The 13,074-nt window shown below is 43.3% G+C and overlaps 1 pseudogene; it reads left to right on the top strand.

Moving 5' to 3' along the window:
* Nucleotides 1-12,309: 12,309 nt before the first annotated feature.
* LOC112581917 lies at nt 12,310-12,402 on the top strand (annotated as a pseudogene).
* The last annotated feature ends 672 nt before the right edge of the window (nt 12,403-13,074 follow it).

The following is a 13,074-nucleotide window of genomic DNA, read 5'->3' as shown; positions in this document are numbered from 1 at the left end:
CCACAGACGGCAGCCCACCAGGCTCCCCCGTCCCTGGGATTCTCCAGGCAAGAACACTGGAGTGGGTTGCCATTTCCTTCTCCAATGCATGAAAGTGAAAAGTGAAAGGGAAGTCACTCAGTCGTGTCCGACCCTCAGCGACCCCATGGACTGCAGCCTACCAGGCTCCTCCGTCCATGGGATTTTCCAGGCAGGAGGACTGGAGTGGGGTGCCATCGCCTTCTCCAAATACTGTCATTGTGTGCATACTATTCAGTTGTGTTATGGCTGATGTTTTATAAGATATGTTACAGTTATCTACTGCTACATGATAAACTACCTGAAAACTTGGTGACTTAAAAGACAAGGATTATTTTATTATTATCTCTCATATTGCTGGAGGTTGGCTGGGCTCAGGTAGGTGGTTCTTGCTCAGGGTCTTCCCTGTGGACTCAGCTGGGGCTGTAGTCATCTCAAAGTCTCCTTCATGACATGTCTGTGTCCTGGAACACCCACATGTGACCTCTGCATGTGGCCTGGGCTTCCCCCCAGCATGGGGGACTCAGTTTCAAGAGTTAGATTATTGGGACTTACCTGGTGGTCCAGTGGTTAAAACTTTGCCTTCCGTTGTAGGAGGTGGTGGTTTGATCCCTGGTCAAGGAGCTAAGATCTTTTTGGGCCAAAAAACCAAAGCATAAATCAGAGGCATTATCGTAACAAATTTAATAAAGACTTTTAAAGTGGTCCACATAAAAAAAAAATCTTTAAAAAAATGAGCATGTTAAGAGAACCATATGTCTTTTGACCTAGCCTTGGAAGTTGTAATATATTATTTATTCCATAGTCACAAGTCCTCCCAGATTCAACAGGAGAAACCACAGACCCCCACATCTCAGTGAGAGGAGCATTGAAGTCCTACTGTAAGAAGTGTGTGAGAAATAAGCATTATTGTCAAGGCAATTTTTAGACAAAACAATTTGCCACAGGCTGATGGGAGGCATTAATTCAAAAGCATCCTCTTGAGAGAGTAGTAAATAAAGAGAAAGACAGAACTGAGAATTTCCACTTTGTTTTCATTTTAAAGAAAACTATCTCAGTTGGTATTTTCTATAATTTTTCTTAACTCAGATATTAGTCAACCCCTCATATAATTTTTTATCAGCTTAAACTTTGGCCTTTAACCAAGCCAGTGGTGGATATCTACCCTTCACGGAATAAACTGTTATGTATTTGTATATAAAAATGATCATCCGTAGCTTATAACTTCAACATTTATAGTTATATCTTTTCCTGCTAGAAAGATTTTGCTAGAAATTATTTTATGAGCGTTTGTTGACTAATTAAAAAAAATATTTATTTGGCTGCACCAGGTCTTTAGTTGCAGACATGGGATCTTCAGTCTTTGTTGCAGCATGTGGGATCTTTAATTGCAGCATGCAGGATCTAGTTCCCTGACCAGGGATTGAACCCAGGCCCCTGCATTGGGAGCGTGGAGACTTAGCCACTGGACCAACCAGGAAGTCCTTGTTGTCTGATTTCTTTCTTTTTTTTTTTTTTTTTAAAGTTTCCTTATTTTGATATTGAAGAATGGGAGGAAGGATGTGATGATACCAGTCATGATAATATTTGGTGGAAAAGAGAAATGTGAAGAAAAAGACTAAGAGACTGTGGCAAGTTCACATGCTATTTGGAAAATCAGCAGTGTCTCCTTTGAAGGGTGTGCAAGCAGCAAAAGAGCCCTGGATTCTCTTTGAAGTGTATTCTGAGGAAAATATGTTTAGGGGCCAAAGATTTAGCATCACCTTTGGTTCACGCTCTTGATGGAAAGAATTCCTGTCACAGGAACCAAGATGAGGACTTGGGGAATCATGTCGTCTGCAGTTGAAGTTTGATGACTGGACTTTTAAGTCTCTGCCAGGCTATGTGCGGCAGAGAGAAAGAAAGAAATAAAAATGTAACTGCAGGGGTGAGATGTTACCTGGGCCCTTAAGATTGTTCTCTGTGGCTTCCCGAGGCTCCGTCTTGCCCTAGTTTCTGACACTGGGCATGCTCCTCCTTCTGGGGCTGTACTCACCAAACCATCTTTGAGCTTCTAATGGCTTCTCCCTGTTGTCTGTCAAATCCCTTAGAATCCATGTGGCTGAGTGCCTTGTAAGCACTTTGATCTGCAAACCAGTGCTTTTCAGAGTTCATGTCAGTGAATGGGGCATCAAGGGAGACTTGATGAACTCTGTGTCATGGACTGGAGTGGGACTAGGAATTTAGAGAGGAACAACCCAGGCAGATGAAAGGGCAGGTGGGAGAAGTGATTGCAGATACATGGAATGTCACTGTCCACTAAAGAGTGACTGTGTCTAACAGTATATGAAAAAAAGGTGAAAGTCTCAGTCACTCAGTCTAATCTGACTCTTTGTGATCCCATGGACTGTAGCTTGCCAGGCTCCTCTGTCCATGGAATTCCCCAGGCAAGAATACTGGAGCAGGTAGTCATTCCCTTTTCCAGGGGCTCTTCCTGACCCAGGGATCGAACCTGGGTCTCCTGCATCGCAGGCAGATTCTTTATACCGTCTAACCCTATGCTATACTATGCTATGCTAAGTCACTTCAGTCGTGTCTGACTCTGTGCGACCCCATAGATGGCAGCCCACCAGGCTCCCCCGTCCCTGGGATTCTCCAGGCAAGAACACTGGAGTGGGTTACCATTTCCTTCTCCAATGCATGAAAGTGAAAAGTGAAAGTGAAGTCACTCAGTCATGTTGGACTCTTCGCGACCCCATGGACTGCAGCCTACCAGGCTCCTCCATCCATGGGATTTTCCAGGCAAGAGTACTGGAGTGGGGTGCCATTGCCTTCTCCGGTCTAACCCTATACGCATATATAAAGCAGATAGAACTCTTGTAAGCCAGAATGGTTGTGAGTCTCTCACTTGCCCAGTAGTGAGACCTAAATAGAGGGAGAGAAAAAAGGAGACTGATCGAAATGAATACTTGAAACGAATAATTATTTTAGGACTCCTCTGGTGGTCCACTGGTTAAGAATTTGCTTGCCAATGCAAGAGACACAGGTTCGATCTCTGGTCAGGGAAGATCCCACATGCCATGGAGCAACTAAGCCTGTGTACTGCCACTGCTGAGCCCGTGCTCTAGAGCCTGTGCTCTGCACCAGGGGAAGCCACAGAAATGAGAAGCCGGTACAGCGCAACCAGAGAGTAGTTCCATGCGTGCCGCAACAAGAGAAAGCCCTGAGGGCAGTGACGAAGCCCCATAACAGCTGAAAAAAAAAAAAAAAAAAAAAATATATATATATATATATATATATAATTATTTTAGGTTTTAGACTAGAGAAATCTGAATTTATAAAACATACATGATATATACTATATATATCAGTCATATGTATGTCTTATATATGTTGATATATACAACTTGAAGACACACATATACCTACACACAGAAGTAATAAATGCAGGTTTTTTGGGGTTTGTTTCTTTGGGCAGAGAGGGTGTTATTTGCATTATCTTGCACAGAAATTTGTTTGCTTCCGCAGAGAATCCCCAGAGGTTGACCAGCCCTCCTCCCTCCCTCTCTAACTCCCTTTTTCCCTTCCTCTCTCTCTCTCTCCCTTCCTTTTTAATCTTATTATGGAAAATTTCAAGCAAACACAAAATTAGAGATAGTGGTATAATGATCCTTGATAAAGAGTTCCTTTAAATGCCTCTTCTTTGGAACATTTACAATATGGTTCAATTTACAAAAAAGAATTGCCTGGGAAGTTTAGCAAGGTTCATCTTTGTGTAAAGTGAAGAGTAAATATATTTTATGAAATTATTCTCAGGAGATATGTACACATGATAAAACTGTAGAGATTGTGTCCTGACCTAGTATGAATCAGTAAATCCAGGAGAATTGCAGTATCAGAAAGGCTCTTTCTCCACTGGTGTGTTCTTTTAAAATTCAGCCTCATGAGAATCTAAGTCTGAAAAGAAACACTGAAAACATTTGTTTAGGCCAATGCTTCTGGCCGGTTTGTTATAATGCATGACATATGATGCAACTGGCCAATTATTTCAGTGAAATATTCAAGCTGATAGTTTTTGTTTCCCAGCAAATTGACCAGTGGTTTGACAAAATCAACCTTTTAAAGGATGATTTAGGCAGCACTTTTACTGCAATGCTATATGGCTCAATAGGAGGAAGGAAGGCATGTTTGAAGCTGGAAGGGGCTCCAAATATGGGCTTTGCGGTCATCCAGAGGGCAGGGTGGATTGAGCAGGAGAACCTGGCCTTTGGGTCACCACTGTTGGGTCCCAAAGGTAGAACTGAATTCCTAGAGTTGACAGATCATAGCCAAGAGGTGGGCTTCCCTGGTGGCTCAGTGGTAAAAAATCCACCTGCAATACGGGAGACTTGGGTTCAATCCCTGGGCTGGGAAGATCCTGTGGAGGAGGCCATGGCAACCCACTCCAGTATTCTTGCCTGGAGAATCCCCATGGACTGAGGAGCCTGGTGGGCTGCTGTCTAGGTTGTCTCAAAGAGTTGGACACGACTGAAGGACTAAGCACAGCACAGCCAAGAGGTGGACTTGACTCATGTTGAAAAGTTGAGTGTTAAAGAAGGCTGGTTTCTGAGGGGCACCTGGGAGGTGAGCAAGGGAAGGGGCCAAGGAGAAGCATCTCAAAAGCGAGAATGGTTCAGGATGGAGTCTGTGATCCAGGTGAAGGTGTCAGAAATCTGTTCTTAGGAGGGCTTGTCCCTGTGGCAGGCTAGGACCTCTGCGAATGCTGAGCCATGATGAAACAGTGGCCCTTGTCACCTGCACAGAACCGTCTTGGGTGTACAGAGTGTGACTCTCACACTGCTGCACATTACAGATCCTTGGGGAGCTTTTTACACATTTCCATCGAAGAAGGCAATGGCAACCCACTCCAGTACTCTTGCCTGGAAAATCCCATGGGTGGAGGAGCCTGGTAGGCTGCAGTCCATGGGGTCACTAAGAGTTGGACACGACTGAGAGACTCCACTTTCACTTTTCACTTTCATGCATTGGAGAAGGAAATGGCAACCCACTCCAGTGTTCTTGCCTGGAGAATCCTGGGGACGGGGGAGCCTGGTGGGCTGCCGTCTATGGGGTCGCACAGAGTCGGACACGACTGAAGCGACTTAGCAGCAGCAGCAGCAGCATACCTTCCAAATAAGTTGTACTTCAAACAAATTAGGAGCTTTGTAGATGAGACCTAGGCATGAGCATTTCTAAAAGTATCCCAGGTGACTCCAAGGTGCAGCCAGGTGAGAAGCAGTGGCCTAGAGTAGGAGACAAGGCACAAGGCCCTAGGGTCCTGTCTGCCACTCACACTTATAGGTTATGTGGTCTTGGACACATCACCTAACTTCTGAGCTTCAGCTCTTCAGCCTGAACTTGAACAGCTTGGACTAATGATCTCACTGATAGTTAAAAAAAAACTCCATGATTCTTTGAGGGCTGAGGTCTGTGTCCCCTCCCCTTCAACATGGACTTTGTGACTTCCTGCCCAATAAAGTATGGTGGAATTGAAATGGTGCCAGTTTCGGGGTCTTGGTCTTAAAAAGCAGACAGCTCTACTTTCTCTCCTAGCCATCATGCTGATAGGAAGCCCAGGCTGCATGGAAAGGCCGCATGTAGGTGCTGAGAGACTCATCTGAGGTCCCAGAGGATCTCAAGCATTACCTGTCAGGCATGAAGATGCCTTCAGATGATATTGATCCCCAGCTGTTGATCACTCTTAGCTTCAGATCTCTTTAGCTGATGCCCCAGAGAGACTTTGTGGATGGAGACACGCTGTCCATACCCACGCTCCCAACTGCCCCACTGCCCCATCCCCTGCGATTTCCTGTGCAAATTCCTGACTCACATAATAAAATGGATGTTTTACTTTGTGAAGTTTGGGGTGTTTGTTGTGTAGTAATGATAGCTAGAACAATCAGCATCACCATTTAGGCAATATTGGAGATTGATAGTACAGCCAAATGTTTAAGGAAATGGATTCTGGAGGCAGACTGTCTGGGTTCAAATCCTGACTTTCCCTTTCTCACGCTATGTAAATTAGGGTAAATTACTTACCTTTTCTATGTCTCTATTTTCTCATCTGAAATGGAATACTAATAGTACCTACCTCATTGTCTTGTTGTGACCATTAAATAACTCAATACATTTACAAAGTGAGTCCCAGAGTGTAATACGAGTATTACAAATACTTGTAAGTGCAAGTATTTACAAAGATTATAATGATGATGGTGATAAAGGGCGTGGCTACATGTCATCTGCAGTTTGTAAAATTCTGGGATGGGCAGGGTACGTTGCATAAGCTGGATGTGACCTGCCTTTGCCCAGCACACTTCCCGTGTTTCTAAGTACATCCGGGGACGCACATTGTTCTTAGCTATTCAGCAGGCACCTTGGAATTGTGTGTCATGTCTCTGGACCTGTCACTGTCACACTGCTCAGAAATTGGATTCTGCAGAGTGGAAACATGTGGCTTGTTGGCAAGGCAACTGGTTCAGAGCAGGGACATTTCCAGGCTGAGAGAGCTCGCCTTTGTCAATTGGGTTACAGCCCTCATAGAAACTGTTTGTTTGTGTTCTTTTCTGGATGCTCAGAGGTGTCAGGCCACCTTGAGTGGTGAGGGGAAGATGTCATCTTCGCATGGGTGGCTCCAGCTGCACCTCTTTGTACATCCTGGCTGCTAAACCAAACCCCGGACCTCCCAACTGTGCAGAGTACCTGGGCCAGTGATGGGGGATAAGCTCTCCAGTGGGGAGGGCTTGCAGCTCTAAGTACTTCTGCCTTTTCTATTTTTGCTTCCAGGTAGATGGCGAGTTTGGGGCTCCTGTGCTCCTGCATATGGTGTCATCAATTTCCATTTAAAAACCAGAAGGGTAGCCTTCTAAAATATCGAGTTTTGGAGGTGACAAATAGAAATTTATGGCACTAAGGTTAACTGCTGAACTAGGATCTGTCAGCAATGCCATTATGAATGAAACGAAAGGATATGAAAGTTGAAAAAAATTTAGGTGCTCAGGGTGGCATGGTGAGACTTGGTAGCTGATGACAAATTCTTGGTTTAAATGCTGGCTCTGGGATTTCTCTGATGGTCCAGTGGTTAAGACTCTGTGCTTCCAATGCAGGGGTCGCAGGTTCGATCTCTGGTCAGGGAACTAAGATCCCATATGCTGAGGGAGGCGACCCCACCCCCAAAATACTGGCTCTGCCATTCATGGCCCATGTGATCTTGAGCCTCCCCTGATAATGTTAGAAAGGGAATGCTGATGACATCGAATCAGAGCACTTTGAAGGAAAAGCTTGATAGACAATGTGACTATTCAGAGTGGATTGGAGTATCTTCATAAAGGATCCCTCTGGGTGTCACGGTCACATAATGTTCTTTCCTTATTCATTCACTCACTCATTCATTTATTCAACAAATATTTATCAAGCACCTCCTATCTTCCAGGCACTGTACCTGTTGCTGGGGATATAATTAATGAACAAAACAATAAGATTCCTGTGTTTCTGAGTTTAATTCTAGTGGTTACAAACAGACAAATAAAATGTGGTATATTCAGCTCAGTCGTGTCCGACTCTTTGAGACCCAATGAATCGCAGCACTCCAGGCCTCCCTGTCCATCACCAACTCCCAGAGTTTACCCAAACTCATGTCCATCGAGTCGGTGATGCCATCCAGCCATCTTATCCTCTGTCGTCCCCTTCTGCCCCCAGTCCCTCCCAGCATCAGGGTCTTTTCCAATGAGTCAACTCTTCGCATGAGGTGGCCAAAGTATTGGAGTTTCAACTTCAGCATCAGTCCTTCCAAAGAACACCCAGGACTATCTCCTTTAGGATGGACTGGTTGTATCTCCTTGCAGTCCAAGGGACTCTCAAGAGTCTTCTCCAACACCTCAGTTCAAAAGCTTAGACCACGATAAATGGTATGTAGGTAAAAAAGCAGGTGAGGGAGGGACTCATGAAGTGGGAAAGCATTTCGGTTTTAAATCCCACATCAGGAACGGCCCCTTTGAGAGGGTGACATTTGTGTAAAGATTTGGAAGAGGCAAGGAAGTGAGCCACAGAATTACCTGGGGGAAAAGCTTTCTAGGCAAAGCAGAAAGGATGTGCAAATGCCCCCAGAGGCCATCTGATGTGTTTGAGAAACAGCGAAGAGGCCAGTGAGGCTGGAGTGGGGTGAGTGGGAGAGAAATGGCAAGGAGGGCATGCTGGTTTCAGAATCAGACCATGTAGGGCCTCATAGGTCATTCCAAGAACTTCGGCTTTTTCTCTGAAAAAGATGGGAAGCCCATGGAGCCTATGTATGTAGCCGAGGAGGGATATGATTCTACTTGAATGTGAAAGTGCAAATTACTCAGTTGTGTCTGACTCTTTGTGACCCCATGGTCTGTATAGTTCTTGAAATTCTCCAGGCCAGAACACTGGAGTGGGTAGCCTTTCCTTTCTCCAGTGGATCTTCCTGCCCCAGGAATTGAACCGGGGTCTCCTGCATTGCAGGCAGATTCTTTACCAACTGAGCTATCAGGGAACTTCTTAGTTTTTAAACTGTAATTTAAAAATTTTAAAACAACTTTGTTGAGTTGCAACAGTCAACTGTACATATTTAAAATGTGCAATTTGAGAATTAAATTATGGTGAAATAGACATAACGTAAAATTTACCATCTTAACCATTTTTATTTATTTTTACCATTTCTAAGTGTACAGTTCATTAATATTAAGACTATTCTCATTGTTGAGTGACCAGTCTTGCCATGCAAAACAAAAACTTTCTACCCATTAAGCAAAAACTCTGCATTTTCCTCTCCTGTCCTGCCCCTGGCAACCAGCATTCTACTTTCTGACGACTGTAGGTATCTCATAGCAGTGGAATAATACAGTATTTTGTCTTTTTGTGATGGGCTTATTTCACTTAGCAAGGTTCATTCATGTTGTAGTACTCTTCTGAAAAGAACTGTTAATTTTGATGAAAACCAATTTATTAGTTCTTTTATGGGCTTGTTCTTTAAGGTTATCTTCCAACTTTGATTTTAAGAGGATTCCTCTGGCTGCTGTGTTGAGAAGACAGTGAATGGTAGGCAAAGGTGGAAGTGGGGAGACCAGTTAAGAGGCTGCAACAAGAAGACCAACAAAAGATGATGATGGTTTGAACTGGGCAGGGGTGATGAGAAGAGGAGGGATTTGGGCATGTCTTTTAAAAAATTTAATTAATTTATTTTTGGCTGCATTCGGTCTTTGCTGCTTCACATTGGCTTTCTCTAGTTGCAGTGCAAATGTTTCTTATTGTGGTGGCTTCCCTTGTTGCTGAGCATGGGCTCTACAGCGCAGGCTCAGTGGTTGTGGCTCTTGGGCTTAGTTGCTCCATGGCACGTGGGATCTTCCCAGACCAGGGATCGAACCCATGTCTCCTGCATTGGCAGGCAGATTCTTTACCACTGAGCCACCAGGGAAGCCTGGGTAATATCTAAAAGACAATAAAGCCCTTGGGATCTTCTGATGGATTGGATGTGAGATATGAAAGAGAGGATTTAGTGAGGCTCCAGCTGAGGACTTGGGAGGTTGGTATTGCTGTTACCTGAGACAGGAAGGGTGTGGGCAGAGCAGGTGAGGGTGAAGACTTGGAGCTTGGTGTCTGACATATTAAATTTGAGATGGCTGTTAATGTTAATCTGAGATCCCAAGTAGGGGAGTGTTTGGACCTGAGTCTGAGCTCAGTGTGATTCAGTCTTTGGTCGTGCTGGGTTCTGTGTCATCCCCTGACATTTCTCTTCTGAATTCATATCTTTTGCTGAACTTGTCACTTCCTTTATTGGAGCTCAAATACCAACTGCCTAAGTTCTGACTCATGTAGGCAGTTGCTCATGATTCAAGCTTGAGACCTCAGCCTGGATCAACTTCATTTCTATGCCTCATCTATACCGATTCCCACTTGTCCTTCACAAGCTTGTCACAGTGCAGGCACCGAGACTGGAGTTACTTTCTACCTATGCCTTTGTAGTGGAGATTTTTCAGGCCTTGCTGACTCTGGGGAGGGAAAGCCAAGGAATCCTCTAACTTCTCCCCTTGTTACTCTGAAGCCTGTATCTCCCATGGTTTGAGTTGTTCCCAGTTTGTAGGTTTAAAAACCTGGGGAGCTAACACCTGCTAAGTCTTTGCTGAACACGGATGGTAGATTCTAGTCACATGACCAAAGGGAGAAGTAACCATGCTTTCCTTGGTTCTGCAGATGAACTTCTTCACTGCAGAGTGTCTTACCTGGGATGTTGCTGTTCATCGGGAGCAGACTTGGATCTATTTACCAACTACCTGGAGATTTGCTTGAGAAGCTTCTGAGTCTCAGTTTTAAGATGGAAGAAAAAAGAAAAGGAGTAATCTTTAAGGAAGACTGAGCAACAAGCACTAGAATATCATTGCTGTACTGTGCTTTGTCGCTCAGTTATGTTTGACTCTTTGCAATGCCAAAGGACTATAGCCTGCCAGGCTCCTCTGTCCATGTGATTCTCTAGGCAAGAATACTGGAGTGGGTTGCCATTTCCTTCTCCAGAGGATCTTTCCATCCCAGGGGCCAAACCCAGGTCTCCTGCATTGCAGGTGGATTCTTTACCGTCTGAGCTATCAGGGAAGCCCAAGAGTACTGGAGTGGGTAGCCTATCCCTTCTCCAGGCGAACTTCCCCACACAGGAATCAAACCAGGATCTCCTGAATTGAAGGTGGATTCTTTTACCAGCTGAGCTACTGGGGGAAGCCCAGTATGTTATTGAGGCCAATAAATGCCTTCTCGGTCCCTTGGGCAAGTGAAATAGCGCCATCCACTGGCTGGTTCCCCACAACATAAGATGTCTCCAGGGGGCGCATATGCTGAGTTTATTATTTCAAAGTATCCCAGAGGTAGTGATCCCAGATTTAATATGGGGCTCCCCCAGAGAAACCAGTTCCTTTTAGGAGAATTTTGCGTATTCTAATTTTGTTTCCCCCCAGATTTCTACTTACTGTACTAAAGCCAAATTAATTCCAAAAAGGGAGAAGGTTCTTTTGCTCTCGCCTTACTCATGCAGCATACATTTTCATTATTCCTTCCTCTTTCTGGTCCTTATCGACTTGCAGACATGTTTATATTGCTGAAGGTGTATTGAACTGATAAAACTTTGTATGATCTTTATTCTTAAAACACAGAGTGCTACTGTGAACCATACCCTGTGCTAAGAGCTGACAGCCACTTAAAAGTTTCATTGGATTCTCATAACCACTATTTAGGTATTCTGATTAGTCTTGTTTTCTAGATGAGGAAACTGAGGCTCAGAGCAGATATTCACAACCACCTACTTTAACATCAAGAAAGTCTGGAATTTGGTAGCAGGTGTTTGAGAGCCACAAAATTTGTGAGATTTTTGTGCAAATCACTTAATATTTCTGAATCTCGGATAGTGATTCCTTGCTATATCCTGGGATCATTGAGAACTGAAAGGAGTTGTGTATGTGAAGGTGCTTGATAAACTATAGGCTGTATTATAGTTCTAAACAATAATTTATATCTCTTCATTAATAATCTTCCTGTTTTTGGATTTAAATGGCCTTTTATTTATTTATTTGTTTTGGTTGCTAGACCTAACATTGCAGTGAATATCTCATATAGTTTTTTTTTTTTGGTCATGTGGTACATGGATATTAGCCCCCTGACCAGGGGTGGAACCTATGTCCCCTGCCTTGGAAGCATGGAGTTTTAACCACTGGACTCCTAGGAAAGTCCCTCATATAGTTTTAATTTTTATTCTTGGAAAGTTCCTTAGGATAAAGGGATATTATGGAATTTTAAGATGGTTCGTGATATGTATTGCCAAGAGGTGATACCAGTTTGTATGAATACCCACAGTGTGTGCGGGGACTGCTGTACCACCGTGCTGTAATACTGGGTAGTTTCTGAAGTTCCTCTAAGGATATGAGTGTAAGATGCATTGTTTGAGAGGGCATTTCTTTGATTACAAGCAAAGTGGGATGTTTTCCAACATGCTTGTTTACTAGCAGTATCTCTGTTTTTATGAATTGTCTTATCCACTTCTCTGTTAGTTTACTGGGGACTTCATGTTTTGGTATCAATATGTATAAGCAAGCATATTGATAATAATAAGCACAACATAGGCATGAAAATTTGCTGCAAAGATTTTCTCTAGATGATATTTGCCCTTTGATTTTAGTTATACTAATTCTGTCCGATGGTTGTTTATTTCTATAATGTACAAAGTGACCATCTATCATAATTTCTTTCAACATAACTTATAAAGTGATCATCCCCTGTGCTCTCTTCATTAGGACATCTGCTAAAATGGGAACGACATAGAGAAGAGCGGCCCCTGTGCAAGGATAAATTCATAAAGTATTTTATATTTTTTGTGGCAAAGATTCAGACATGACTTAAGAGACTGAACAACAACAAATGGCATAAGAATTATATCTCAGTGAAGCTGTTACCAAACCCCCCCACAAAAACCAAAAAACCAAACATGTTTTTCCCTCTAAAGCATTATGGTAAAACAAGTTTCATAGGGAGAATTTTATTTAAGCTTTTCATATCCATATTTACCTGTGATGTGTGATTGTGTGCTCAGTTTAACTCTGCAATCCCATGGACTGTAGCCCTGCTAGGCTCCTTTGTCCATAGGATTTCCCAGGCAAGAATACTGGAGTGGGTTGCCATTTGCTTCTCCAGGGGATCTTCTCTAACCAGGGATTGAACCCGTGTCTCTTGCATTGGCAGACAGATTCTTTACCACTGAGCCACCAGGGAAGCCCCTCATTTGTGATATGTGCTTATAATTTTCTTTTTGTGTGTTTTATTATTATCAGACTTTAGGAAGAAGATCATGCTTGCTTAATGGACCTTAACGTAGTCTTACCTCTTTTTGCATTCTGGATGTTTTATACAATATCAAAACCATCTGTTTCTTAAAAGGATGAAAATTGTTCTGGTGGAAACATTGGGACAAGCTGCATTTTTTTATTGTTATCAAATAATTTCTTCATTTTCTTCCTTATTATTCTTTTCTGATGTATATTTCTTGAG

The sequence above is a fragment of the Bubalus bubalis genome, chromosome 24 (genome assembly GCF_019923935.1).
Source record: "Bubalus bubalis isolate 160015118507 breed Murrah chromosome 24, NDDB_SH_1, whole genome shotgun sequence".
In the NCBI taxonomy this organism is placed as follows: domain Eukaryota; kingdom Metazoa; phylum Chordata; class Mammalia; order Artiodactyla; family Bovidae; genus Bubalus; species Bubalus bubalis.
The sequence above is the reverse complement of the archived record's forward strand: the minus strand, read 5'-3'. Positions and strand labels throughout refer to the sequence as shown.